Source organism: Sarcophilus harrisii, chromosome 5 (genome assembly GCF_902635505.1).
Source record: "Sarcophilus harrisii chromosome 5, mSarHar1.11, whole genome shotgun sequence".
NCBI lineage: Eukaryota > Metazoa > Chordata > Mammalia > Dasyuromorphia > Dasyuridae > Sarcophilus > Sarcophilus harrisii.
Window position 1 is genome coordinate 88,958,222 of NC_045430.1, and position 24,921 is coordinate 88,983,142.

At 35.1% G+C, this 24,921-nt stretch overlaps 1 protein-coding gene across 1 annotated transcript in view; it reads right to left on the minus strand.

Annotated features, from left to right (window-relative positions):
- Nucleotides 1-24,921, minus strand: part of LOC100921010 (molybdate-anion transporter) — an 82,671-nt gene that overhangs the window by 46,932 nt on the left and 10,818 nt on the right. The window lies entirely within an intron of this gene.

Below are 24,921 nucleotides of genomic sequence, written 5' to 3' on the forward strand. Positions count from 1 at the left end.
GGTGATTTGGGCCAATTCCAATAAACTTGTGTTGGAGACAGTCACCTGCGGCCAAAGAAAGTAGTATGGGAACAGAATGTGGATCACAACCTTTTTGGCGTGGTGTTTGCTTTTTCTTTTTTCCTTTTTGATCTGATTTTTCTTGTGCAGCATGATAATGTGGAAATGTTTAGAAATGCACGGTTTAACCTATGTGTATTAATTACTTATATATTTTTATATGTTAATATATTATATATAAATTAATATTATAAATATTAATAGAAATATATAATATATTATAATAAGTAATGAATAAGGGAAGGGGGAGAAGGGAAAAAATATGGAACACAAGGTTTTATAACAGTGAATGTTGAAAACTATCTTTACATGTATTTTGAAAACTAAAAAGTTATTAAAAAATTCTTTGTAACTAGAATGACTTTAGGTGGGGAAAGGGCAGAGAAATATTTGGAAATATAGTGATATAAAAACAAATTACACCAATAAAAGTCAAAAATAAAATTTTCCCAGTGAGAATTCTCTTATGATAAATATTGTATTTCATAGAGTTACTGTAATGTGCTGGCTAGCTCTCTGGAGGTCCTCCGAATGGGCCTTGGTTTCAGCAGAATAATCACCACAAGAATAGTCAGGAATAAAGTCTAGTCTTATCTCCTTCACAGTCTGTCTCCTTCGCCTGGTGTCGTGCTAGCTTTCTGGGGGACCTCCAGAAAGACCTTGGTCTCAGTGGAGAAGTGAAAGAGGACAGGCCAGCCACCAAGAGGGTCTCTGTCTTCAGTCTCTTTGAGTCCTCCTCTCGGTCTGACTCTGACCTCTGACCACTTAAATACTCTATTACAATTAAATCCATTCATCATACTGAGTATAAACTAATCATTATATCACTAGGGAACCATTATTTGTTGTAAGATTAAATCAATCATATTGATTTACAGAACTATTGAACTAGAGAACTATTAATCACCACGCTAAACTAGATAACCGTTGTCTTATCAATTCCACTGAGTTAACTAACACCTTGTAAGAATCCTTGCTTCAAGTATATTTCTCCAAAGTTCTGGCCCATTACAAATTACAAATACAATGAACTTTCTTATGACAATTAATGATGCTTTCTTTGGTAAAATAAGTCCTCATTTGCATACAGTTGCCTACCTATTCATATGCTAATTGTTGGTTCAAATTATCTGTGGTTTTGGTGTTTGGTTTTGTAATAGCATTACCCATTAATTGTACTGACATGCTTATTTATTTATTCAGTCAACCGGGTACAAGCATTTTTTAAAATATCTACTATGTGCCAGGCACTGTGCAAAATGCTGAGGATACAAGAAAGATAGAAGATAGCCTCTGATCTCCAGAAGCTTTAGCACCTAATGGGGAAACAAGGAGGAATTCCCAACTCCAGACCTAGTGCTCTATCCACTATACTTACTGAGCTGCTCTCAGCAAGTTCTTAAGAACTTGAGTATCTTTGGAAGGTATAAATACAGCTATAGCCAATTAGGAGTCAGAATGCTATGACAGTTGCTAAGGTGTTATAAGAAAGCTATTTCTCAGAGTATGGCTTCTCTGCCAGAATCTACTCTCAGTAAGGTATAGACTTTGGAAATAAACAATTTCTGACTGCCATAAGCATCTGCCCAAAACTTCTCTATTCTTCCTGAGCTGAAGTCTCAGCTACCTTCTGAGGTAGCAAAAGATCTGAGCTCAGGGTCAGGTAGACATGCCATCTTATGAATCAGGGAGTTCTCTGTACCTGAAATAATAATAGCTTGCATTTATACAGTATTTTAAGGTATGGAAAAGTGACTTGAACTGCCAAATCCTATTCATAGGGAATAATGTGAAGTCAGAGTTTATTGTTAATCAATCCATTCTGTTGCCAATCTAGTTAGCACCCTTAAAAACATTCACAACTTTAGCTTTTACAGACTGTCTTATTACTGTAAGTTAAGAGTTGTAAACTCTATCAAACATGATTGTATACAAAAAAGTCAGCTTTCCCAGACTTTGGACAGGTCTGGGACCTGATCTGCCAGGTGTATTTTTTTTTTTTTTTTTTTTTTTTTCAAAACATGCATGGGGTAGCTAGGTGGCACAGTGGATAGAGCACCAGTCCTGAAATCAGGAGGACCTCAGTTCAAATGTGACCTCAGACACTTAACACTTCCTGGCTGTATGACTCTGGACAAGTTACTTAATCCCAATTGCCTCAGAAAAAAAGAATAAAAACATATGCATAGATAATTTTAACATTCACATTAGTAAAACTTTGTGTTCTAAATTTTTTCCTTCCCTTTCCTCCATCCCTTTCCCTAGATGGCAAGTAATCCAATATATGTTAATTATGTGCAATTCTTCTATACATATTTTCACAATTATCATTCTGCACAAGAATCAGATCAAAAAGGAAAAAAAATGAGAAAGCAAACAAAATGCAAGCAAACAACAAAAATAGTGAAAATACTATGTTGTAATGCACAGTCAGCTCCCACAGCTCTTTCTCTGAGTGCAGATGGCTCTTTCCATCACAAGAATATTGGAACTGGCCTGAAACATGCCAGGTGCATTTTCTGACCCTTTCTGCCTTTGTACCTGAGAAACCTGCAGAGCTGTATTTCTGCTATAAAGGATCTGGCTAAACCAACAAAATAGACAAACCCTTAGTAAATCTGATTAAAAAAAGGAAAGAGGAAATTCAAATTGTTAGTCTTAAAATGAAAAGGGAGAACTCGCCACTAATGAAGAGGAAATTAGAGCAATACTTAGGGAATTATTTGCCCAACTTTATGGCAATAATTACAACTTAAATGAAATGGAAAATACCTTCAAAATATACTTGCCCAGATTAAAGAGAAGAAGTAAATATCCTAAAAGTCCCATCTTAGAAAAAGAAATAGAACAAGCTTAACAACTCACTAAGAAAAATCCCCAGACCAGATGGATTTACTTGAATTCTACCAAACATTTAAAGAACAATTAACCCTAATGCTATATAAACTAATTTGAAAAATAGGATGAAGAGTCCTACCAAACTCCCTTTACAACAAGAATGGTACTGATACCTAAAACAGTAGGCTGAAAACAAGAAAGAAAATTATAGAACAATGTCTCTAAGAATATCGATGCTAAAATCTTAAATAAATTTTAGCAAAAAGATTACAGAAAATCATCCCCAGGATAATTATGATCAAGTAGGATTTTATACCAGGAATGCAGGCTGGTTCAATATTAGAAATTATTAGCATAATTGACTATATCAATAACAACCAAAAAACCATATGATCATCTCAATAGATGCAGAAAAGCATTTGATAAAATCCAACATCCATCTTAATAAAACACTTGAGAGTAAAGGAATAAATGGACTTTTCTTAAAATAGTCAGGAGCATATTTAAAACCATCAGTAAGCATCCATATGCAATGGGAAAAACTGGAACCTTTCCCAGTAAGATCTGAGGTAAACAAGGTTGCCCCTGTCACCATTATTATTCAGTATTGTATAGAAACACTAACCTTGGCAATAAGAGTCGAGAAAGAGATTAAAGGAATAGAATAGGCAATGAGAAACCAAACTATCACTCTTTAGATGATATGATGGTATACTTAAGAACCCTAGAGATTCTGAAAAAGCTATTAGAAATAATCCAACTTGAATTTATTGTTCTGTAAGAAATGACCAACAGGATGATTTCAGAAAGGCCTGGAGAACTTACACAACTGATGTAGGAAATGAGAGGACCAGGGAGATCATTATATACTTCAACAACATTATACTATAAGATGACCAGTTCTGATGGACCTGACCATCCTCACAACAGATCAACCAAATCATTTCAATGGGCAGTAATGAACTGAACCAGCTATGCCCAGAAAAAGAACTCTGGAGATGACTATAAAAACCATTACATGAATTCCCAAATCCCTATATTTATGCACACCTGCATTTTTGATTTCCTTCACAAGCTAATTGTACAATATTTCAGAGTCTGATTCTTTTGTACAGCAAAATAATGTTTTAGTCATGTATACTTATTGTATATCTAATTTATATTTTAATATATTTAACATCTATGTCATCCTGCCATCTAGGGAGGGTGAGGGTAAGAGGTGAAAATTGGAACAAGAGGTTTGGCAATTGTTAATGCTGTAAAGTTACCCATATATATCCTGTAAATAAAAGGCTATTAAATTAAAAAAAAAAAAGAAATAATCCATAACTTTAGCAAAGTTGCAGGTTATAAAATAAATCCCCATAAATCCTCAGCATTTTTATACATCACCAACAAAGTCCAACAGCAAGAGATACAAAGAGAAATTCCATTCAGAATAACTGTCAACAGCATAAAATATTTGGGAATCTATCTACCAAAGGAAAGTCAGGAATTATATGAGCTAAATTACAAAAAAACTTTCCACACAAATAAAAGTCAGACTTAAACAATTGGAAAAATATCATGTCCTGAAGGTAAGTTAATATAATAAAGATGAATATCCCTAAACTAATCCTATTTATTTAGTGCTATACCAATCAGACTTCCAAGAAAATATTTTAATGATCTAGAAAAAATAACAACAAAATTCATATGGAATAATAAAAGGTCAAGAATCTCAAAAGAATTAATGAAAAAAAAAAATCAAATGAAGGTGGCCTAGCTGTACCTGATCTAAAACTATATTATAAAGCAGCAGTCACCAAAACCATTTGGTATTAGCTAAGAAATAGATTAGTTGATCAATGGAACAGGTTAGGTTTACAAGACAGAATAGTCAACTATAGCAATATAGTGTTTGACAAACCCAAAGATCCTAACTTTTGGGATAAGAATTCATTATTTGACAAAAACTGCTGGGATAACTGGAAATTAGTATGGCAGAAATTAGGCATGGACCCACACTTAACACCGTATACCAAGACAAGATCAAAATGGGTCCATGATTTAGACATAAAGAATGAGATTATAAACAAATTGAGGAACATAGGATAGTTTATTCTCAGACTTGTGGAAAGGAAGAAATTTGTGACTAAAGACGAACTAGAGACCATTATTGATCACAAAATAGAAAATTTGATTACATCAAATTAAAAGCTTCTGTACAAAACAAAACTAATGTAAACAAGATTAGAAGGGAAGCAACAAACTGGGAAAACATCTTCACAGTTAAAGGTTCTATAAAGGCCTCATTTCAAAATATATAGAAACTGACTCTATTTATAAGAAACCAAGCCATTCTCCAATTGATAAATGGTCAAAAGGATATGAACAGACAATTTTCAGATGATAAATTGAAATCATTACCACTATATGAAAGTGTTCCAAATCATTATTAATCAGAGAAATCAAATTAAAGACAACTCTGAGATACCACTACACACCTGTCAGATTGGCTAAGATGACAGGAAAAATAATGATGATTGTTGGAGGGATGCGAAAACTGGGACACTGATACATTGTTGGTGGAGCTGTGAATGAATCCAACCATTCTGGAGAGCAATCTGGAATTATGCCCCAAAAGTTATCAAACTGTGCATATCCTTTGATCCAGCAGTGTTTCTACTGGGCTTATACCCCAAGGAGATACTAAAGAAGGGAAAGGGACCTGTATGTGCCAAAATGTTTGTGGCAGCCCTGTTTGTAGTGTCTAGAAGCTGGAAACTGAATGGATGCCCATCAATTGGAGAATGGTTGGGTAAATTGTGGTGTATGAATTTATGGAATATTATTGTTCTGTAAGAAATGACCACAAGGAATGAATACAGAGAAGCTTGGAGAAAATTACATGAACTGATGCTAAGTGAAATGAGCAGAACCAAGAGATCATTATATACGTCAACAACGATACTGTATGAAGATGTAATCTGATGGAAGTGGATTTTTTCAACAAAGAGACCTAATTCAGTTTCAGTTGATCAATGATGGACAGAAGCAGCTACACCCAAAGGAAAAACCACTGGAAAATAAATATAAACTGTTTGCATTTTTGTTTTTCTTTCCGGGTTTATTTCTACCTTCTGAATCTAATTCTCCCTGTGCAACAAGAAAACTGTTTGGATCTGCACACATACATTGTATCTAGGATATACTAGGACATATTCAACATATATAGGACTGCTTGCCATCTAGGGGAGGGGGTGGAGGGTGGGAGGGAAAAATCGGAACAGAAGTGAGTGCAAGGGATAATGTTGTAAAAAAATTACCCAGGCATGGATTCTGTCAATAAAAAGTTACTATAATAATAAAACAAAAATTTTAAAAATAAATAAAGGATCTGGTTATGATAAAGATCTTTGCTGAATTCTCTTTAGTTCTAAGCCGACTTCTTTCTCTCCTTCATAGTGCTTTCCCTTTAAAGGTGCCTTTCTCCTTAGTCTAGTTAACTCTGGTTAATCTAACCTGCCAGTCAATGGCTTTCTCCTACCTTTTTTTCCTCAATAACTATAAGCTCTCCCAACTCTCATATTTGCCTATTCCTGGTGTCTATTTTATCTCTTCTTTGTGTCTGTAAATTCTTCTCCTAAATAAACCTTCCTTTTGAAAAAAAAAAAAAATGAGCATTGTGAATTTGTCACGTTTATTTTGAACTAGGTATTGCTACCTTAACTTCATCAAAAGGAATTATATTATCTCATTTAATTCTTATGATAACCCTGTAAGAAGCAATTCATTGGGATTTCTAGCCAAGACAGACACCTGAACAGGAGACAGTGTCTAGCTCCCATATATTTAATCCAACAGAATCATGAACTTCATCCAATGAAAGGCTGTAAGTGACATCATCTATCCTGAAATTGCACAAAAAATAAGTCAGCAGCCTGTAGACAAAAAGGGGGTTGCCCATCCATCTGTACTAGCCAAACCAACAATAACACTGCCCAGGAATATCAGAGAAATAATGGTATAGCCTTCAAGGGATGGAGCAGCATAATGGAAGGGTTCCCTTAAAAAAGGCACCCCCAGTATTTGGAAAGCCCCAGGGAGTAGCAGATGCCAGGCCATGGAGTTGCTGGCCATCCTGATGCTACATACATTGCACAGACTAGGGCAGTCCAAGCAAAGCTGAGCATCACACTCACATTTGCCTCTTTACAGAAAAGTCTACAAAGTGCCACAGCTATCAGACTACCATAAAATTACCTTATTGGGCTGGAAAAAATAACAAAATGCATAGGGAGGAACTTAGTGTTTGCTGAAAACTGCCAGGAAAACTGGAAAACAGGCTGGCTGGACATTGTAAAAAAAATTAGGAGGAAAAAGCAATTACCTGTCAGATCTATGGATAAGGGACAGAGTTCATGACTAAACCAGGTAGGAAAGATCACAGAAGGAAAATGGCTGCAGAAAAAGAGGTACATTACCTTGGTACTAATGGAACTGTGAATTGATCTAACTATTCGTACACATACACACACACACATTCACATCCATAAATATGTAGAGGAATGTGTGTGTATATATATATATATATATATATATATATATATATATATATATATACACATACACATGTGTAAAAAAATTTGTGAGTGGAGAGCATGACCAGCCTGGAAATTTGCTTTGCTTTACTAAACATATTGTTATAAGGGATTTTCTTTGCTTTTTCAATGGAGGGAGGGAGAGTTAAAAAAATAATAATAATAAGGATTTTTGTTATTGAAAAAATAAAATTTAAATTTTTCAATAATATTTTGTTTTTCAAATACATGCAACAATAGTTTTCAACATTCACTTCTGTAAAACCTAATTTTTTCTCTCTCTCTTCCTCCCCACAAAACCTCCCTTCCTAAGATAGCAAGCAATCCAATATAATTTTTCTTCTGAATTTATTTCCAAAAAATTAGAATACAGGGTTTTGTAGGGGTGAATGTCATAAATTATCCATGTATATATTTTGAAAATAGAAGCTTTAATTTAAAAATAGAAAACATTTTAAGCTATGAAATGAAAAAAAAATTTAAATGAACTTATTTCCATATTTGTCATGCTGCACCAAAAAAAAAAAAAAAAAAAAAAGATCAAAAAGGAAAAAAACACAAGAAAGAAAAAAAAGGAAGGAAATAAACAACTAAAAAAAGGATGAACATGTTATGTTATGTTCCCATATTCTGTCTCTATAGTTCTCTCGCTGGATGCATATGGCTCTTTCCATCCCAAGTCTATTGAAATTGCCTTACCTCATTGCTGAAAAGAGCCAAGTCCATCACAGTTGATCATTACATAATTTTGTTACTGTGTACAATAATTAATCTCTTAGTTCTGCTCACTTCACTTAATATCAGTTCATGTAAGTCTTTCCAGGTTTTTCTGAATTCAATCTGCTCATCATTTTTTATGGAACAATAATATTACATTACATTCATGTACCATAACTTATTCAGCCATTCCCCAACCAATGGGAATCCATTCAATTTCCAGTTCCTTTCCACTACAAAAAGGGCTGTTATAAAAATTTTCCCACAAGTGAGTCCTTTTCCCTCTTTTATAATCTCTGATACAGACCCAGTAGGCACACTGCTGGATCAAAGAGTATACACAACTTGATAGCCCTTTGGGCATAGTTCCAAATTGTTCTTCAGAAGTGTATCATTCCACAACTCCACCAATAATTTCATTAGTGTTCCAGTTTTCCTACATCCCCACCAACATAAAATTTAATTAAAAAAAAAAGTCCAAGGAATGATTTATCAATACAACAAAACCATATACTACCATTGGGGTAATCGGTCAGATTTCTTAAAAAGTCAGTGGAATATTAGGATAGGCCTTCAGTTAAGTAGACCTTGAGAAGAATCTGCTTTCCTGGTACAAAATGCAGAAGATGATGAATCTATTAACTATTTGTAACTACCAGAGAATTAGAGAACTCAAAAAAGTGCCTCTTGTCATTGAAGGGCTAAAGGGGAAGCAGCTCCTTTCTGTACTCCTGTTGGGGCGGCTCCTACGAAAGAGAGAGTACCCATAGAAGACTGTAATAGACAGCTTGAACTATTTACAACTTGAGAATTGGAACTTCAGATCAACAGGTCTCTGAATATTGATGGGCATTCAGAAGCTTAAGAGTTCATGGCAGAAGTGCCCAGATTATGTAACAAATAAAATTCATGCAATAAACATAGGCATCAAATTTGGCCTTAGACACTTAACACTTTCTAGCTTAAAATATCATCTTTTCTATATATATATCACCAGCAAAACCTTTTGTGACAGATGGATTGACTGAAATAATTAAGAAGTCAAAGGTTGGAGCTTCCAAGCATATCAATTCATTAAACAATGTATATCAATTGTCTAACAAATCAGGGCCAGACCCTGTCAGCTTTGGCACTAGACTCTGAATTCAGAGGGAGATAGATTTTTATGTAATAAAAACAATCAAATAAGATCAATTAATTAAAATAAAACAATTAACCAGTATACAAAATTAAGTAATGTGATTTTTAAAGGAGGAAAGATTAGGGATTTTCCAAGTTGGAAAGGGAAGAGTGAAACAAATACTATTCCCTGAAATCAGAAAAACAGATGTTCCACTCTCCTCAGATGTCTGTATTCGATCAAAAGAACATAGAAACAATAACTGATTGACCACTTTAGGGCCAGTTTTTACATAAGACACAAGGGTTGCTTGAAATATACAATTATGAGAAAACTATCAGTCTTCAGACCCGACTGGATTTCTGGTCAATGTAACTTAGGTCCTTAGTTAAAGATCTTTAAAGCAGCAGTTAAATAGGTCCAGTTTCTAGCCACGTAGAGCTAGGTTCAAACAATGCAATAAGGCTTTTTACCAAGACAGAAATTGAACTAGACCCATAGGAAGGGAATTGAACTAGCTTCAGAATTGAGTCACAAGTGTGAGTCAGAGTAATTTACTCAATTCTCATTACTACTTGCTACTCTAATTCTCTCATTATCAGGAAGAGAAAGAAAAAATTGTTCTAAAAATAAAGGCAGAATATATAAAAATCTGAAAGATTACATAAGATACACGTAGGAATTATGTAAATAAATTACAAAATAATCTTAACACAAATAAAGACAGATAAGCAATTGGAGACCATTGTTTATGGGTAGACTGTCCAAATGATCCAAATTAAAATACTACCTAAATTAATTTCTGGATTAAATGAAATGTCAATCAAATTAGAAAAATGTTACTTTGTAGAACTAGAAAAATTATATTATTCATCTGGATGAACAAGAGGTCAAGAATCTTTTAAAAATCTCTCCCCCAAAAGAGGAACTATTTGCTACATGTAGAGAAATTATAGCTGAATTCATAGTGCAACAAAAAAAGAACCCCATCTCTTCAAACCCCACCCACCCAGACAAAGGTAGCAAACATCCCTATGAATCACAATGGAAAACATTAGGCCCTTAAATAATCACTACAGAGAAGCACACTCCAACAAGCCATCATCTATTCCTGCTGCTAAGATTTTTCTGGCATACTTTAGCTGACTTCTTTCTCCCTCCACCTTTCCACAAGTTGACATAGATACTGTCTGTTACCTACATAGTGAAAAGGGAAGTATACAGCCTGGCAGTTACTAGGTTAGAGATTCCAGAGCCTTCAGAGACTCTAACACATTGCTGCCAAAGTAATTTTCTTTAAGTGCAGATCTAACCATATCACCCCTCTATTCAATCAATTCTAATACCTTTCTGATGCTTCTAGAATAAAATATGAATAACTCTATTTAGCTTTAAAGTCTTATACAAATACCAAACTCTTTAAAAAATATATATAATGTAATACCTCAGCCAAGGAAAAGTAAGCAAATAAAGGGAATTGTAGAAAAATATGATTAATAACATAAAAATTTAAATAAAACTCTGACAAAAAGATTTTTCAAAAACCATAACTCAAAATGAATGAGTTGGATTTATACTAGGGATGCAAGGACAGCACAACATTATTAAAACAATATAATTAATCATAATAAACAAAAATATTGACCCCTGTATGAATATATCAGTAGATGTGAAAAAAAGCCTTTGACAAATTACAATATCAATTCATGCTTCTGCAAAACCCTACAAAATATAAGCACAGAATAGGAATTGTTAACTTTTTTTTTTCATAAATTGCTTTTAGAATATAGTGACACCTATGAACTTTTCAGAATAATGTTCCTAAATGCATAAAATATATAAAATGAAAAGGAAACTAATTATTCTGAAATAGTTACCAAATGTTTTTGTTATAGACCCCAGAAAGAAGCCGTATCATAGAAACATCTTCTAAAAATATGAGAAATATTTATCTAAAACCAAATTAGCATTATAGAGAATAAGGAATACTAGAAGCTTTCCTAGTAAATACAAGAGTAAAGCAAGCATGCCCCCTTCCTCCACTATTATTAGATGTAGTTCTAGAAATGCTAGCAATTGAAATAAGGTGAGAAAGAAAATTAGACAAAAAACAAAAAATAAACAAACCTATTTCTATTTGCGGGTGATCTTTTAATTTACTTAGAACATCCTAAAAACAGCTAGGTGGAGAAGTAGATCAAATAATGGTCTTGGAGTCAGGAAGACTTGGATTCAAATCAGTTTTTAGACACTTACTAATTGTGTGATTCCGGGTAACCTCTAACATCATCCCATTATTACCATCCTCTCCAAACTTACCTATGCTCCCAGTTTCTCCATATTCTTTGTAGCATTACCCTTCTCCCAGGTTTGCCACTTCAGTCTTTTTTAAATGTTCTTTCCTCCCCACCTGCTTCCTCAACTATAAAACAAGGATTCCAGAATCTACCTCAGAGAGTTGCTATGAGGCTGAAATGAGATAAAGAGCTTACTCTCTTTCCTTTCTTTTCTAAGGTTTTACTAGGGAAACTACTTGAGGTAATAACTTCAATAAAGTTGCAACCTAAAATAAACTTCACAAAAATCAATTGTGTTTTTAAAAGTATTAACAAAATCTAAGAAGCAATAAGATAAATGTCAGTCCTATTCAAAATAATCTTAGTTGTATAAAATAGCAAAGTGCACTGAATACCTACTTAAATAATTTTTTTTAATTATTAAAGCTTTTTATTTTCAAAACATATGCATAGATAATTTTTCAACACTGATCCTGGCATAGCCTTGTGTTCCAAATTTTCCTCTTTTTCTCCACTCCTTCCCCTAGATTGCGTAATCCAATATATGTTATACATGTTAAAATATATGTTAGCTCTAATATATGTAAACATATTTGTACAGTTTTCTTACTGCACAAGAAAGATCAGATCAAAAAAGGAAAGAAAATGAATAAGAAAACAAAATGCAAACAAACAACACAAAGAATGAGAATGTTATGTTGTGATCCACATTCAGTTCCCACAGTCTTTGGGTGTACATGGTTCTCTTCATCACAAGATCATTGGAACTGTCCTCAGTCATCTCATTGTTGAAAAGAGTCACGTCCATCAGATCATTGTATAATATTGATGTTGCCATGGACAATGATCTCCTGGTTCTGCTCATTTCACTCAGCATCAGTTCATGTAAGTCTCTTCAAGCCTCTCTGAATTCATCCTGCCAGTCATTTCTTATAGAACAATAATATTCCATAAATCCATATACCATAATTTACCCAACCATTTTCCAATTTATGGACATTGATTCAGTTTCTATCTACTACAAAGAGGGCTGCCACAGACATTTTTGCACATACAGGTCCCTTTCCCTCCTTTAAGATCTCTTTGGAATATAAGCTCAGTAGAAACTGCTGGGTCAAAGGGCTTGTATAGTTTGAAAGCCCTTTGGGCATAGTTCCAAACTGCTCTCCAGAACGGTTGAATCCATTCACAATTCCACCAACAATGTATTAGTTTCCCAGTCTTTCCACATCCCTTCCAACATTTGTCATTATCTTTTCCTGTCATCTTAGCCAATCTGAGAGGTGTGTCGTGTATCTTAGGGTTGTTTTAATTTGCAATTCTCTGATCAATAGTGATTTAGAGCATCTTTTCATATGACTAGATATGATTTTAGTTTCTTCATTTGAAAATTGTCTTTCATGTCCTTTGACCATTTATCAATTGGAGAGTGGCTTGAATTCTTATAAATTTGAGTCAGTTCTCTATGTATTTTAAAAATGAGGCCTTTATCAGAATCTTTAAATGTAAAAATGTTTTCCCAATTTATTGCTTCCCTTCTAATCTTGTCTGCATTAGTTTTGTTTGTACAAAAAAACTTTTTAGCGTAATATAATCAAAATTATCTATTTGGTGTTCAATAATGAACTCCAGTTCTTCTTTGGTCACAAATTCCTTCCTTCTCCACAGATCTGAGAGGTAAACTTTGTTCTTCTAATTTACTTATAATATCACTCTTTATGTTTAAATCATGAACCCATTTTGACCTTATCTTGGTATATGATGTTAAGTGTGAGCCAATGCCTAGTTTCTGCCACACTAGTTTCCAATTTTCCCAGCAGTTTTTGTCAGTTAGTGAGTTCTTATCCCAAAAGCTAGGGTGTTCTACACAGATAAATTTACAAGAGATTCCTTAGAGAAATAAAGCATACCACAAGTGCAAAAAATGTTTGTGGCAACCCTTTTTGTAGTGGCAAAGAACTAGAAACTGAGTGGATGTCCATCAGTTGGGGAATGGCTGAATAAGTTATGGCATATGAATGTAATGGAATATTGTTGTTCTATAAGAAATAATCAGGAGGATGATTTCAAAAAAGCCTGGAGTGAGCAGAGTAGAAGCAAAAGAACATAATACATAGCAACAAGACGATTATGTGATGATCAACTGTGATGGATATGTCTCTTTTCAACAATTAGGTGATTCAGGCCAATTCCAATAAATTTGTAATGGAGAGAACCATCTGTACCCAAAGAGAGGACTGTGGGGGCTGAATATGGATCACAATGTAATATTTTTGCCTTTGTTACTTGCTTGCTTGTTTTTTCTATTTTTTTTTCCTTTTTGATCTGACTTCTTGTGCAGCATGATAAATGTGGAAATATGTTCAGAAGAATCTAACCTATATTGGATTACTTGCTGTCTAGGAGAGGAGAGAGGTAAGGAGGGAAGGAGAAAAATATGGAACAGAAAGTTTTGTAACGGCAAATACTGAAAACTATCTTTGCATTTGAAAAAATAAAAAGAAATAGTGTATAACTCAAATAATTGGAGAAATATTTAGTGTTCAGGCATAGGCTATGCTAATATAAGAAAAATGACAATACTACTAAACTTAATGTGTAGATTTAGTGTTTTATAACTCAAACTCAATCCAAAAGGATATTTTCCAGGCTAGACCAAGTAAGAACAAAATTCATTTTTAGGAATAAAATATCTACAACTGTGATGGATTTGGCTCTTTTGAACAATTAGATGATTCAAGGCAATTCCAATGGATTTGTGATAGAAAGTGCCACCCATATCTAGATAGTTATGGAGACTGAATGTGAATCAAAGCAGAGTGTTTTCACCTTTTTGTTGTTGTTGCTATTTGTTTGCTGGTGATTTTTTTCCCTTTCTCGTGTTTTTTCCCTTTTAATCTGATTTTTTTGTACAGCATGATAAATATGGAAGTAAGTTTAGAAGAATTGCACATGCTTAACCTATATAGAATTGCTTGCTGTCTTGGGGAATGGGGAGAGGGAAGGAGAAGGAGAAAATTTTGCAACACAAGATTTTGCAAAGGTTAATGTTGAAAACTATCTTTGCATCTATTTAGAAAAATAAAAACTATTAAAATTAAAAAAAAATAAAAGATCTAGACTATCAAGGGTAATGAATAAAACAGATAAAAGTGAAAGAGATATAGTACTATCAGATTTTAAGATATGTTATAAAGTAGCTATCAGCAAAACCATTTGGTACTGATTGTAAAATAAAAAAAAATTAATGAAGCAAATAAGAAAAGGAAGAATCAGAAATATTTTAACTAAATAACTCAATGTTTGACAAATTTCCTCCCAAATTACTTTCAGATATAATTCCCTATTTCACAAGAATTAATAAAAAGCATTTTGAAGAAAATTAAGGCTAGAACAGTCTCTTTCATAATATCCCAAAATAAATTTTACTTGATGTGAATATTAATAATCATATAACAAAATTACAAAAGAATCAGATGAGGTACCTTTCACAGAAATGGACAAACAAGAATTAGAAGCAATTACGAAAATTAATTTGATTATATGAAATTAAAAGGTTTCTGTAGAAACAAAATTAATGCAAGTAAGATAAGAGAAGCAGGTAGGAAAAATCATGCATCAAATGCCTCTTTTGTGTGTGTGTGTGTGTATGTGTTTGTACATATGAGACAGGTAAAATGATTCAGGCTGATAGGCAAGGGGCATTAGGATTACAGATTTATACAATGAAAGATGGAAAGCATGTTAGAGATCAAGTCTAATCTCCTCATCTTACAGATCAGGCCATGACAGATTAAGTGACTTGCCCAGTATCATGATTACTAAGTGTCTAAAGCAGGATTCAATTAGACTCATTCTGCCTAGTCTCACAAGGAATATCTTCAGCTGAGGAAACCACTTTATCTTCAGCTGAGGAAACCACTTAACCATACAGTTTAAGTGACATGTTCAGGGTCACATAGGTAGTTATTGTGTTAGGCATTTGAACCCAAGTCTTCCTATTCATGTTGCCTCCCTAATATTCTACTGAGCCAGAAGAACTGCAAAGTATTGGCAACCATATGGAAGTCAATTCCAAATCACCAATAATAAGAGAAGTGCAAATGAAAACCATTCTGAGGTTTCACCTCAGCTATTTGACAAGGACAACGAAAGATAGAAGTAGTGATTGTTGGAGATTTAATGAAAAGACAGTTAAATAACAGAGTATACTCTAATGAAGCTATGAATTAGTCCAACCATTTTGGAGAGCAATTTAAAATGATGATTTACAATTACACAACATTACATTTCTCCTGTTGGAAAAATATATATCCAAGAAATTTCTGATTTAGAGGGGTAATAGAAGGGGGAAAGAGACAGACAGGCAGACTCAAAAGATAGAGATCCAAAATGGCAGAATTTCTCTATACTCTCTTGAAGATGATTTGAGATAATACTTATAGGAATATTGGACAAGGAAAAGATATGTTCAAATACAGTTTGGGGTTAGCTTTATAAAATGGTTGAATATATTGAATTACTTGCTGTCTAAAGAAGGGGGTGAGAGGAAAGGAGGGAGAAAAATTTGCAACACAAGATTTTGCAAGGTTAATTTTTGCTATCTTCAGTGAAAATGTTCAAACAGAAGCTGGATAATCAATTGGAGATATGGATTCCAATTCAGGTAGGGGTTTGGGCTAAATGGACTCTAAAATTCATTGCTTTCTCTCCCCATTCAGTTTTTTCCAGTGTTCTATCATACTAACTTTACTAAAATTTTATTCACCTCCTTAACGTCTTTCTTATTTATTCTGTGATTAGATTCATCTAATTCTGAGAGAGGGAGGTTGGGATTCCCCACTAGTACAGTTTTGCTGTCTGTTTCTTCCTGTAACTCACTTAACTTCCCTAAGAATCTGGATGCTTATATGTTTAGTATTGATTTACTTCATTCTGTATGGTACCCTTAAACAAGATGTAGTTTCCTTCCTTATCTCTTTTAGTTAGATCTGTTTTTTCTTTTGCTTGGTCTGAGATCAGGATCCTTATCCCTAATTTTTTTTTTCAGTTGAAGCATAATAGATTCTTCTCCAACCTTCTACCTTTACTCTGTATATTGCTCTATGTTTCAAATGTGTTTCTTATAAATAACATATTGTAGGTTTCTGGCTTTTAATTCACTCTATTATCCACTTCCATTTTATGTGAGAATTCATCCAATTATGATGACTAATACTTCATTTTTCTCCATTCTATTTTTCCCCATTTATACTTTTCTCTCTCCTTTCACCCTTTCCCTCCTCATTAATGTTTTGCTTCTGACCCACACCTCATCAATCTGCCCTCTTTTTTAATCAGCACCTTTATAAAAACATTTTCAAGATCTTTCCATATTTTCTTACTTCCACCCAGTTTAGGGAGATTAGAGGATTTTTTTTCCCTTTGATTTCTTAAAATTTAATTTTATTAAAAAAAACAGAATAAGAAAAAAGAAAAAAAGTGAATACAAAACAAAAGAGAACATTGTTATGTGACCAATCAAGGAGGATTCAAAATATATAACAGCAAATTATTAGATCAAAAAAGTATATATATTATTAGAAGAAATTATGAGTGTCCATCTTTACTTCCTTGTAAATTGTTCTTTTGTTCTCTACTGTTCACTTTATTTACTTTATTCCTTTCCTCCCTTCCTCACACCTGGAGGTGAGCAGTGTGAAACTTAAAAGGCCCGAATTTAGACATCCAAGGAGCTGCTGAATTCCTCTGCTGCTTCAAGTGAGAAGACTGTATGGCCTGAGCCATTAGAGAACAAATTGTTCTCATCTGCCCATTCCTCCAGAAGTCTTTACATGTTTGGGGTAGCATAACTAACTGTAGAATTTGAGACCTCTTGGTTACCTTCAACCTGATTTGGCCCATCTTGCAGAAACAGTTTACTGGGGTGTGATCACAGTGCATACTACAGCTTCTTGGAGCCACAAATGAGAGTTAGGTGGATCAGGGGGATATCAAAAAGTGGAAAGCAGCCCTGTAAAGGGCTGGACAGCACTTACCCCAGAGATACTAGCCTTCCCTGAATACACCCTACTTCTGGCAGGATAAGATACCAGACACTGAAGTCCTTTCTCCAACTAAACTGCCAAGCATTCCAACTCTACTGCAGAGATCACAAGTCTGTTGGGCTGGCCACGTTGTTCAAATGCCAAATGCCAAGGCCTCTCAACTCAAAAGTAAATGGGGAAAAACAGAATGGAGAAAAATGAAGGACTTGCCAAAAAGATTATTTTATGGAGAACTCACACAGGGCAAGTGCTAACAAGGTGATCAGAAAAAATGATACAAGGACACTCTCAAGGTTTCTTAACTTTAGAATTAATTGTATGATATGGGAGACATTGGCACAGGACCTCCCAGTATGGAGTACCCCCATCAGAGAAAGTACTGAGTTGTATGAGCAAAGTGGACTTGAATTAGCTTAGGAGAAATAGGAAATGGACAAAGTTAGAGAAGTCACCTTAAATGTTCATAGGGACCATTTGTGTCTGACCTATGGCAGAGCATTCCAAGCTCATATTAGTCTGACCAGCCGCAGTTGGACACACATTGTGACTCAATTCTAACATAGTGATCTTATTTTGGTCCTCTTTGAGAACAAAGTACAACAAACAAGCAACCATACACATGCTATCATGTAAAACAGAGGTCCTCAAACCACGGCCCGTGGGCCAGATGCAGCAGCTAGGACAATTATCCCCCTCACCCAGGGCTATGAAGTTTCTTTATTTAAAGGCCCACAAAACAAAGTTTTTGTTTTTACTATAGTCCGGCCCTCCAGCAGTCTGAGGGACAGTGACCTGGCCCCTTATTTAAAAAGTTTGAGGACCCCTGATGTAAAACATATGTCCATATTAGTCACAGCTGTGAAAGAAAAAAAACAAATCAAGAGGGGGGAAAAAAAAAACATGAGAAATATTAAAGTGAAAAAATATGCTTCAAGCTGTATTCTGAATCCATCAGTTCTTTATCTGAGCATGGATATCATTTTCTTTCCTGAGTTTTTTGTACATGTCTTAGATCATTGTGTTGCTGAGAAGACTGAGTCAATCATAATTGAGTATCACACAAAGTTGCTAAAACTGTATAAAATATTTTCCTGATTCTGCTCATTTCATTTTCCATCAGTTCATACAAGTCTTTTCAGGTTTTTCTGAAATCTGCCTATTCATTATTTCTTATTGCACAATTGTATTCATTACATTCATAAACCATAGCTTGTTCAGTCATTCTTCAATTGATAGCCATCACAAATGCTATGAATATTTTTGTACATGTAGATCCTTTTCCTTTTTTTATGATCTCTTTGGGATGGATCAAAGGATTTGGTTGCCTTTGGGCACAGTTCCAAATTGCCCTCCAAAATGGTTGGATGAGTTCACAACACCACTAACAGTGATACAGAGCACTTCTTCATGCCTGTAGATAACTTTGATTTCTTCATCTGAAAACTGCCTACTCATATCCTTTCATCTGGGAAATGGCTTATATTCTTTTAAATTTGACTCAATTCTCGATGTATTTGAGAAACAAGGCCTTTCTTTAAAATTCTTGCTATACAACCTAGTCTTTGACAAACCCAAAGATCCCAGCTTTTGGGATAAGAACTTACTGTTTGATAAAAATTGCTGGGAAAATTGGAAACTAATATGGCAGAAACTAGGCATTGATCCATACTTAACGCCGTACACCAAGATAAGGTCAAAATGGGTTCATGACCTAGGCATAAAGAATGAAATTATTAATAAATTAGAGGAACATAGGATAGTTTACCTCTCAGACCTGTGGAAGGGGAAGGTCTTTATGACCAAAGCAGAACTAGAGATCATTACTGATCACAAAATAGAAAATTTCGATTATACCAAACTGAAAAGTTTTTGTACAAACAAAACTAATGCAGACAAGATTAGAAGGGAAGCAATAAACTGGGAAAATATTTTTACAGTCAAAGGTTCTGATAAAGGCCTCATTTCCAAAATATATAGAGAATTAACTCTAATTTATAAAAAATCAAGCCATTCTCCAATTGAAAAATGGTCAAAGGATATGAACAGACAATTCTCAGATGAAGAAATTGAAACTATTTCTAGTCATATGAAAAGATGCTCCAAGTCATTATTAATCAGAGAAATGCAAATTAAGACAACTCTAAGATACCACTACACACCTGTCAGATTGGCTAAGATGACAGGAAAAAATAATGATGATTGTTGGAGGGGATGTGGGAAAACTGGGACATTGATTCATTGTTGGTGGAGTTGTGAACGAATCCAACCATTTTGGAGAGTAGTTTGGAACTATGCTCAAAAAGTTATCAAACTGTGCATACCCTTTGATCCAGCAGTGTTACTACTGGGATTATATCCCAAAGAGATTATAAAGAAGGGAAAGGGACCTGTATGTGCACAAATGTTTGTGGCAGCCCTTTTTGTAGTGGCTAGAAACTGGAAACTGAATGGATGTCCATCAGTTGGAGAATGGCTGAATAAATTGTGGTATATGAAAATTATGGAATATTACTGTTCTGTAAGAAATGACCAACAGGATGATTTCAGAAAGGCCTGGAGAGACTTAGACGAACTGATGCTGAGTGAAATGAGCAGGACCAGGAGATCATTATATACTTCAACAACAATACTAGATGATGACCAGTTCTGATGGATCAGGCCATCCTCAGCAACGAGATCAACCAAATCATTTCTAATGGAGCAGTAATGAACTGAACTAGCTATACCCAGAAAAAGAACTCTGGGAGATGACTAAAAACCATTACATTGAATTCCCAATCCCTATATTTATGCACACCTGCATTTTTGATTTCCTTCACAAGCTAATTGTACAATAATTCAGAGTCTGATTCTTTTTGTACAGCAAAATAATGTTTTGGTCATGTATACTTATTGTGTATCTAAGTTATATTTTAATATATTTAACATCTACTGGTCATCCTGCCATTTAGGGGAGGGGGGGGGGTAAGAGGTGAAAAATTGGAACAAGAGGTTTGGCAATTGTTAATGCTGTAAAGTTACCCATGTATATATCCTGTAAATAAAAGGCTATTAAATAAAAAAAAAATAATAAAAAAAATAAAAAAAAAATAAAATTCTTGCTATATGTATTGTTTCCCAGCTTACATGTAATATAATCAGAATTATCTACTTTGCATTTTGCAATGCTCTTTCATTTGATAATGAATTTTTCTCCTTCCCATAGGTCTGACAAGCAAATTATTTCTTGCTCTTTTAATTTGCTTAGTGTCACCCTTTTTGTTTAAATCATTTACCCATTTTGAATTTATCTTGTTATATGGTGTGAGATGTTAGTCAATACCTAATTTATGACCTATTGTTTTTCAGTTTTCCTGGCAGTTTTTGCCAAATAATGAGTTCTTATCCCAATCTAAAAGGAGAAGAAAATATATAGAGTGGAGTATTGTTCAAGAAGGGATGCTTTGGTTAGGAAAACCACAAGGATAGAGACTGAAATCATAGGGCAATTGATTGACAGATACTTTCTAAGAATTGTATTATTAATTTGGGGGCAACTAGATGGCACAGTGGATAGAGTGCCAGGCCTGACTCTTTCTGAGTTGAAATCTGGTTTTGGTCATTTACTAGCTTTGTAAGTCATTTAATCTTGTTTGCCCCATGTTCTCATTTAAGAAAATGGCAAACCATTCCAGTATCTTTGCCAAGAAAAACCCAAATGGAGTCATCAGGAGTCTGAAATAACTGATAAATTGCTAGTTTGATTACTGTTCTTAGAACCAGCGGTGTAGAGTTGGAGGTGGCAGGGAGAGGAAACATGCAGCATGTGGCAGGGAGAGGAAACATGCAGCATATGACAGGAAGATGTTCTAGAAGGCAGATTTTCCAGTGTGGGTACAAGAGTTTTGAATGCTCACCGATTAGGTCAAAAGCCAAGAGTCCTAGATATGGCATATGGGTTGCAGATTAAACAAAACTCCATTAAGATTAGTAGGAAACAGCCTTATATGAAATTGATAAGGTTCAGTGCAGAGCAGAGAGTTGTGGGAACGCCTTCTGGTTAGTGCAGATGCTTGGTAAAAGAATTTTCGAAGCCAAAGAGTTAGACTGGCAAAAAGAAGTTTATTGGCACTGAGAAGTCAGCCTTTGCTAGGAGGCTAATTTCCTCAGTGTCAAGGTCCTGACAGAAAAGTAAAGGACTAACAAAACAGTCCTGGCAGAAAGTTAAACAAGGAGTGTAGAGAAATCCTGGCAGGAAGATAAAGAGGAGTTAACACTGAGAAAAGGGTGTCTTCTCAACGGGCAGGGGGTTCTCACAGCCAGTTATGTCAAGGAGAGGTCCCTTAGCCTGGCATGTTCCTGCTGGGGTTTTCTGCCAAGTCCTATTAGGGAAATGGAGGCTGACACTGAGAAGAGAGAAGGCAGGGTCCTTGTAGCAGAGCAAATTGCTTTGGACCTTCTGTCAAGTCCTGACAGAGAAGTAAGTGAGAGAGATAAAGAGGAATTAATGCTGAAAAGAGACTATCTTCTCAGTGGGATAGGGGTCCTGGCAGGCAGCTAAACCAAGATTCAAAGAATTGAGGGAGCAGATGCCTATTTTATCTTGGCTGAGACCTGGGGGCAGTTTGAGTTGAAATCAGACTGAGATCTTTGAATTGAATAGAAGGTTTAATTAAAGGGGATTACTGCCCCCAGGCCTAGAGTTCCAGTAGAATGAGAGAGTTTACTGGGAGTGATTCCGAGCCAAATTATCAACTCTAGAGATTGATAAAAATCTAGATCTCCAGCTAAATGAGACCACTGAAGTTCAAGCTTAGTAGGAATGGTTCTAGACTCAACTAGTCCCACCAAAATAACAGAATGAAACCACTTTATCTTGATTCCCTGGGGTGGGTCTTTCACAGAGGCAAGAGTTCAAGAATTCCTCCCCTTCATGAAGTTTCTCAAATGCTTCACTTCATGGTCCCCCCCAAATCAGGACAGTATCGGGGTTCCCCCATCATAAATGATTCAGAGTAAAGAAATTAAAACAGAGAATGATACCTATAGTGAAAAATGATGTAATAAAAACAATACTAGAAGGCAAATAAATTCAGATTAATTGTAATGAAGAATGGGGTGGTGGAGGCAGTTCCTCTCTCTAGAGAAGTTGAGGGCTACAGGTACAGAAAGTTACCCCTGCTGTCAGCTATAAATGTTGCTTGATTTTGCTTGACTATTCTAATGAGTTCATAATGTGAGTTCAATATGTGAGAGAGGAGGAAATGAAGGGCCCCCAAATTACGAAAGTGAATGGTATGAAGTGACAGATATTGTAAAGAAACCTCCGTTTTGAAAATGGGGAGAAGGAAGTGGAGGAAAAACTTGAAAACTGCTCAAACTGTAAAGACTGGAGCATAAATAGGAAACCCAGATTTCCTGAGATCCCAGTTCCCTATAGTTTTCTTTCTGGTTCAAATGGTATTTCTGCAAGGATAGCTAAAAGTTTTCTGTCCAGTTAAAAAACCTAAAAACCAAGAGACTCAAAATTAGGAATATCAATATACAGGCATATTGATTTGTCTCCAAGCTGTATTCAGCAAAAAAATGTAAGCAATTCTAACCATTATGTTGATTTGTTTTGCTTGATCAGACTTTACAAGAGTCTTATTGGATAGAAGGAGATAGTTTTTGGGAAGTGACAGAAATGTTAAAAAAGAAAAAATAGGAAAGAGAAGAAAAATATGAACTGTTTTGGTTTTGCTTTTTTTAAATTACCAAATGCCTTTTGAGCATTTTCAACCACATGTCCTGATGACATCTCAAACTCAGTGCTCCATTACCCCACATTTTGAACTTTTCCATTACTGTTGAGGGCACTATCATCTTGTAGTTGTTCAGGTTCAAAATGCATGGGTTCATCAATCCTTGAGTTTCTCTCAATGCACTTACCAAACCAATTGCTAAATCTTGTCATTTCTGTGTATACAACATTTATTGTAAACCTGTCTCCTTTCCATTCACATAGCCCCATTCCTGGTCTAAGTCCTCATTGTTTCTCACTGGGATAATTGAAATAGATACTTAATTGGTTCCTGTGAACATACAAGATGGGGAGAAGGCTAGTGAGACAATAAATTTTCAAGTAAAGGTGACATTTGAGATGTCTTTTAGGAAAACAGATGCCAAGAGACAGAGAAATATATTCCAGTCATGGAATATCTCCAGTCGAGATATCTTTTAATTTTGTTTATGTCTATATATTTATATTATCTCCGTTAAAATATAAATTCATTAAGAGTAGGAACTTTTTCCACTTTTATCTTTGTATACAATGACTTACACATAATAGGATCAGAAAATTGATGCCAACCCAGTCCAACTTGCTCCTTTTAGCTGCAAGTCAGAGAGACCTATGCTAAGGTTGTTAGGGTGATGAAGCAAAGCAGATGGCAATGCATCTTTGCTGTTGTTTTCATTAATATAAAGCAACATCAGTTTCTAATGTTGAAGCATTTGATGATACCAAGGATTTCTGACATGGAAAACTCTTTTCTAGCTCTTCTATAGCTACAAATGTTTATTAGTGCTATTGATAGAGATATCAGGGCCTTCCTCTATCCCAGGGATCTGGTGGCCAGTTCTGTTGCTAAGACTTTGGAGAGCAAAGTAGGCAGATGCTCAGAATCCCACCTATAGTCCCCTTGAAAGATTTGAGGGCCCATCATGTACTCAAAAAGGAATTACGGTATTAACTCTAGTGATATTATTAATTTAATTGAATGTGGGGCCCAAACTCAATTTGATTAGGATAACTCTCTTAAATCATTATTCTGGACTTGAAGTCAGGGGCCTTCTAGCCCATTTCCTCTTAATCCAGGTCTATCTCATAGGAGAGAAAAAGGACAAGGTACCAATCTGTTGTGGTATATTCTGATTTAGCCTCAGAGAGACTATTACTTGGCTCTCTCCTGAGCAAATAGGGTTGGGGGGCAAGTGTTCCCTTCTGCTCTAAGGGAAGCAGACCATTAGCCCCCAGCCCCACCCTCTGGAAGTCCTACATTCCTTTGACACCATCTGATGCTATCTCTATTCACAAGCCAAGACTTGCAGGACTGGAAGCCTGGAATGCCTTGGATCTTCTTGTCTAGGCAGTAGACTGGTACCTAGGAATAGTCTAGTCTTCCTTTTCTAGGAAATTTAGCTCTCTTACTCACCCAACCCCCTATTCTCCAGTCTCTAAAAAGCACCCAGGCAGGAGACCCTCCAGTTTTCTTCCCCTCTCCCCACTCCCTAGGAGG